The sequence below is a fragment of the Schistocerca piceifrons genome, chromosome 4 (assembly GCF_021461385.2).
Source record: "Schistocerca piceifrons isolate TAMUIC-IGC-003096 chromosome 4, iqSchPice1.1, whole genome shotgun sequence".
NCBI classification, from domain to species: domain Eukaryota; kingdom Metazoa; phylum Arthropoda; class Insecta; order Orthoptera; family Acrididae; genus Schistocerca; species Schistocerca piceifrons.
Genome location: NC_060141.1, coordinates 175,813,341 through 175,818,514, shown reverse-complemented (window position 1 = coordinate 175,818,514; position 5,174 = coordinate 175,813,341). Strand labels below are relative to the sequence as shown.

General features: G+C 51.4%; 1 non-coding gene across 1 annotated transcript; it reads left to right on the top strand.

Moving 5' to 3' along the window:
* Window positions 1-4,466: 4,466 nt before the first annotated feature.
* Window positions 4,467-4,541, top strand: Trnai-gau. Its single transcript has one exon. It is a non-coding gene; the product is annotated as a tRNA-Ile (tRNA).
* Window positions 4,542-5,174: the final 633 nt, after the last annotated feature.

The window sequence follows — 5,174 nt, the reverse complement described above, 5'->3', positions numbered from 1 at the left end:
TATCCCGCGCCGACGCCTGTTTCGTCGGTGGTACTGCAATACGGACATAGCTGTGTTCAATGTAAAAGTTTCAGAAGTAGTAGAATGGTGGGGGTATGTCTTGCGTCGTCAGTGGGGGCATAAGGGAGGATGGAGCTAAGGACTCCAACAGCAAACCTGTCAAACTCTCCTGGAGGTGGCGCCACAGCTTGATGTGTGAGCTGACATACAGGGCCACAGCTCTGTCGTGGACATGGACTAGACCAAGACCTCCGCATTCTGGGAGAAGCGTCAGTGACTCATAACTGACTTTGAAGAGCATGCTTGTACTGACGTAGGCTCCGAATGCCGCTAATAGACGTCGAGTCATCAGTAACGGTATTGGAAGAACACGCGCTATGTGTGGAAGGCGCGATGCGAGGTAAACATTGACGAAGTGTGTCCTTTGGAGAATGTCGAGGGTCCGCAGACGAAGGTTGAAGATCTGGACCCGAATTTGTTGTAATAAGCGGCGGTAGTTAAGAGCCGCAGTGCGCCGTATGTCGTCGTGAAACTCTATTCCGAGACATTTGATAGTGCCACGAAGCTGTAGGGGTTCGACACACGCTGGAGTCAACCCGTCCCCTATGGCCATGGCGACCGATTTGGCGACGTTGAGACAACTGCCGGAAACCACACCGTACGTAGTGATCCATTCTAGTGCTCTGATGACATCGTTGCGATTGCGGAACACGAGAACCCGGTCGTCTGCATATGCTGTACAGCGAAATGTGACGTCACGTAGGGTAAGACCGGTGAGGCGTTGTCGGAGGCCACAGAGGAGCGGTTCCAGTGCCAGAGCATATAGTAACGTCGACAAGGGACAGCCTTGACGCACGGAGTGGAAAATCGGGAGGGACTGCGAGAGACGCCCGTTAATGAGCACTTTGGAAGTCGCCCCTCGGAGGAGGCGCATCACGACGTCTGTGAATTGCTGTGGGTGCTGCATGTGCTAGAGAACGGAAGTTAGGTACGAGTGATCCACTCGATCAAAAGGTTGGCTAAAATCTAGTGATGCCAGCGCTCCCGGGATGCGGCGTGCCCTGGCTAGCGCTATTAAGTCACGGTATCGAAACAGTGCTGTGTGAATGTTGTTGATACCCCCATAAAGAAGTCTGATCTGGTGAGATGAAGTAAGGTAGGATCGTTCGTAGACGGTTTGCTAATAGTCTGGTGAATATCTTCATGTCGCAGTTGACGAGTGTTAGCGGGTGGTAATCTTGTATTCGAGCCCCACCTTTTAGTTTGTGAACCGGTATAATTATTCCTTCTACGAAGGTCACAGAGAGCGGCACCGCGGGGGACATAAGCTCTCGACAGATGTCTGTTAACCTGGTTGCCAGTAAATACTGGAAAGTTCTATAAAACTCCACAGGGAGCCCGTCGGGGCCAGGAGACTTATTCGCCGCTCCTTTACCGATGGCGTCGATAACTTCGTCTTCCGTAATGTCGTTCTATAATTCAGTTTGTAAATCCTGTGGGACAATGCCGCAAACCGGTTGTGAGACTGCTGTCACCGTCGTCGGGTCGGAACATTGAGCAGAATTAAGTCGTGCGTAATGGTCGAAGAAGGCTGCAGCAATATCGCGTTGTGTGGTGTGATGACGGCCGTCCTCAGTGGTGATGGTATGTATCAGCGTATCAGCGCCCGTCTTCGCAGTGTACGTTCTCGGATGACGTGGTACATAATGGGTCGTTCCGTTGCGAGTCTGCCTTGTGTTCGCGCTCGGACGATCGTCCCTTCTAGGTGTCGGCGCATATGGGCTACATCTGTGCTTCGCACGCTAAACTGTCAACTGTCGTTCCGGTGTGGGTAGCAAGGAGGCGCATTCGCGAAGAACGGTGACATAAAAATCAAGGATCTGCCGCCTCCAAGCAGCAGTATCACGACCGTACGTAATAAAGGTTCTCCGCAGTGCCGGATTGGCGCAGGTTAACCACCAACTAATCGACGTAGGATACGTTGGGAGGCGGCGGACGCACAAACTCCACGTGTCTTCGATGGCGCGTCGACAATCCGGAGAAGCGAGATGAGCAAGTTTTAATTTCCACGGATGTCGGCTGCGCCACACCCGTTGGCGACGAAGGGTGACGGCACATATATAGGCCTCGTGATCAGAAAAGGCTACGGGCCCCACCTCCGCGTCACTCACCGTTGCCGCGAGAGACGTACAGCCTATCGATGCGATGAGACGAGTGACTCGTGAACTGGGTGTATCCCGGTCTATTTCCTCGGACATGTTCCCATGTATCTACCAGCTGGAGATCGCCGATGAGTGTCCCAAGTTCGGGGCACGGTGAGTGGCGTGGCAGCTGATCTTGAGGTGCGTGGGTGCAACTGAAATCGCTCCCTAATATCAAGTTATCGTTCCGGCTCTGAAAAAGCGGTGCTATTCCTTCTGCGAAGAAGAGCGATCGGTCACGACGGCGATTCGTTCCGGAAGGGGCGTGCACATTGATCAACCGGACGCCTTGCACCGTTACGGCCATTCCTCTAGCGTCGGGGAGATACCGGACTTCGTCCACCTCGAGGCTCTCTCTGAGGAGAACTGCGACTCCACTGTTAGTTGGCGAGGCGTGGGACACATGAGCCGTATAACCATACATACCCGGGAAATCGGCGACGAAGACTTCTTGGAGAAAGACAATGTCAACGTCTACTGCATTGAGCATGCCTTGGAGCAGCGACAACTTCGTACGTGTCCGAATGGTGGTAATGTTGATGGTCGTTAAGCGATAGGTCTGTAGATCGTTTCCTGCGGTGGGGGCCGCCGTCTGTGTCGCCGTAAAAGGTGGGGCCTGTGATCTGCTGGCCGCGTCCGCGCCGTCATCTGTTGCTACTCGGGAGGGGCCGAGGTGTGGGAGGAGAGACCCTTCTCCTCATCCACCACAGCGGCCGTAGAATTGTCTTCAATGTCATCCGCCCAAGGTCCGTAAGTTAACGGTAGCTGCGGTAGAACACTTGTGGGCTGAGTGACTAAGGGTGAATCCGCACTTGTTTCCGGTTGTGTACCAACGGGGATCGCTGTGCTGGCCATCTGTTTGCCCGAGAGAGCGGACTCGGGTTTGTCAAAATCAGACAAAGTGACAGGTGAGGGAGATCTCGTGTCATCCATTGTCATCGTCGTTTCGTCGGCTGTCCGGTCGTCAACTGGAGAAGACGTCCGCTGGAGGCAATCGTCTGAGGGTGTGCGACGTCGCTTTTTAAGTTTTCTCGATGATCTTTGTTTGCAGACGTGGGTTTCTGTGTCCGAAAGAGTTTGTGGTTCCCGTATCGCATCCCCCTCAGGTAGAAAGGCAGAGGTCGGTACAACCCTAGCGTCGAGTTCCATTCTCTCGTCCGAATCTTCATGTGGAGTCGACGGGCGGCGTTCTTCAATCGCTGTAGACACCGTAATGGTGTTGGTCAATCCAGGACTGGCGACAGGTGTGCATTCTAACGCTTCCTGTCTTCCAAGGGTTTTGTCGTCTGTCATGACGGTCGATCGTATCACCTCTGCGTAATTGATGGGGAGGGCCGTGAGTGTAGGAGGTGGTGTCGTGTCATGTAATGGAAGTTGTGTAACCCGACGTTGAATACACGCCGAGAGCACATGACCCCCCTGGCCGCAACCAGAATAAGTACGAGGTTGTCCGTCGTACATTACTATTGCTCGACAGCCACCTATGACTAAGTAGGATGGCACATGTTTCTTTAATTCAGTTTGCACTTGTCGGACGCCGTCGAGAACCTGGTACGTCTCGAAGGTGTTCCATTTTTCAGCCACGTGGCTAATTACCGTCCCATAAGGGCGGAAAGCTGAGGTAACGACGTACGGTGGCACTTCGAAAGGGAGTTCGAAGACTCTTAGTGTGCGTAATCCTAGTCCAGCACGGTCAACAGTAACCTCTCCGATGTGACCATTGGAGTGTTTGAACTTGAGAGTGTTCGCGCATCTGTTGACAACTGCGTGACATAACTCGTCATCCACCATCTTGACGTAAACGACGCTACTTGTGATGGATAGGTGGATACCGATGATGTGCTGTGTTGGTATTTGAACTTCGTCACGGATGAATCGTTCGACTTCAAAGGCTCGTGGTCGTGCGTTGTTGGGCTGGAAGCTGATCTTGAAGGTAGCTTTTCTGTACGAATGAGCCATAGCGACTCAATGTTAACGGACGCGAGTATTAGCTGCGGCGAGGAAGTAAACAAACTACGCGCGCTCGCGACTCTGCGGACGGGACGTAAACAAGACGTCCTCGCCGCTCACCGGCCGAAAGCAGACTGACCAACTGAACTACCAAAGCACGACTCACGCCCTGTCCTCACAGCTTTACTTCTGCCAGTAACTCGTCTCATACCTTCCAAACTTTACAGAAGCTCTTCTGCGAACCTTGCAGAAGTTTGGAAGGTAGGAGATGAGGTACTGGCAGAAGTAAAGCTGTGAGTACCGGGCGTGAGTCGTGCTTCGGTAGCTCAGTTGGTAGAGCAATTGCCCGGATAAGGCAAAGGTCCCGAGTTCGAGTCTCGGTCGGGAACACAGTTTTAATCTGCCAGGAAGTTTCATATCAGCGCACACTCCGCTGCAGAGTGATAATTTCATTCTATAGAGAATTAATTAAAAAAGTCTAATTTTCTAGCTCATGGTTTTGGTTGGATGCTAAACAGAATTATAGTTGTGCAACTAGGAAAAAGTACATATCTTCCTCTAAGATGTACATCTTAAATCAGATTGGCAAAAAAAAAAAAAAAAAAAAAATGTATTAATTTAGAAAATGGTCAAAGCTGGTTTTGGGCTATAGAATCTACTTTGTTTCCTGTAGTTAATAATGCTGGTAGCGTCACAAAATGAAAAAAAAATATTGGTCTTGATGCCGATCATAAACTTGAAGTATGGAATTTTGTCTACTGGTTGATAATACTCAGAAAATTCAGGACACAATTAATGTATCAGTGTTGGTCCATCATATTTCGGGCTTGCAGCCGGATCACGTTGACATCTTGGCACGATATTTCGGCTAACAAACATGCAGCCATCTTCAGGTGAGTACGAGGCTGAAGATTACTGGTGCGCGTCGTTCTATATATACCGAAAATTGGCGCGGCGGCGCCTGCGCAGTGGACAAGGCTAATACCGCGCCCCCTATCTAATTTGGCGTGCTCTGCAGCAGAA